Source organism: Schistocerca americana, chromosome 1 (assembly GCF_021461395.2).
Source record: "Schistocerca americana isolate TAMUIC-IGC-003095 chromosome 1, iqSchAmer2.1, whole genome shotgun sequence".
Classification (NCBI taxonomy): Eukaryota; Metazoa; Arthropoda; class Insecta; order Orthoptera; family Acrididae; genus Schistocerca; species Schistocerca americana.
In genome coordinates, this window is record NC_060119.1 from 1047662260 (window position 1) to 1047663220 (window position 961).

The 961-nt window shown below is 45.2% G+C and overlaps 1 non-coding gene across 1 annotated transcript; it reads right to left on the bottom strand.

Annotated features, from left to right (window-relative positions):
* Positions 1 to 281: 281 nt before the first annotated feature.
* Trnat-ugu lies at positions 282 to 355 on the bottom strand. The gene has a single exon. It is a non-coding gene; the product is annotated as a tRNA-Thr (tRNA).
* Positions 356 to 961: the final 606 nt, after the last annotated feature.

The window sequence follows — 961 nt, forward strand, 5'->3', positions numbered from 1 at the left end:
TTCAGCTGCTTCAGGCAACAGTCATGCTGCAATTTGTCAACTGCACTGGCAATGTCCGTGACCGGTGTGAACAGAGGGGCAGGAGAAAAATTAGGTCCCTTCTCCAAAACTGAAACCGTGTCGTCACTCAACTCTATTGGTCATACTGATGACCATTTTGCATGGGGCCTTCAGTGATGGTTTGCCAGAGAGATGAGATAATTTTGATATTTACAATGAAATGAACACCCTTAGCTGCTTACAGGCATTGACATATGTCAACGGGGACAGATGAAAATGTGTGCCCCGACCGGGACTCGAACCCAGGATCTCCTGCTTACATGGCAGACGCTCTATCCATCTGAGCCACCGAGGACACAGAGGATAGCGCGACTGCAGGGATTTATCTCTGGCACGCCTGCCACGAAACCTACATTCACAACGTTTTGTCCCGCACTACATTCATAGTGCCCCTGCCCATTATACTCATTACTCGCGGTGCATTGCCAATTCCCCTAAGAGTTCGGGCACTATTTGTGCATTCGCACAGAAGAAGAAGATGGTCAAGTGGCCAGTGAGCCTTAACTATATATATATATATATATATATAGTATATATATATATACTATGATGGTATCTGTCCTTTCGGACATGTCCGAAAGAACAGGTACCATCGGTGACCATGCAGCTCGTTAGAATGAAATTACAGTGAAATGAACAGCTGCATGGTCACCGGTGGTATCTGTTCTTTCGGACATGTCCGAAAGGACAGATACCATCTTAGTATATATATTTTGATATTTGGCATCCTGCGGCCTTCCTATGGGTGGAACACGATAAACATAATCCCAGGTCCACAAACTAGAAAGGTTGGCCAATTGTAAATGTAGTGTAAATAGTTCCTGGGAGTTGTAATGAAGGCCCCGGCAGGTAAAGTACACTCTCTCACATACCAAAGCAAGGCTGGCCTGTTTCTTAATAA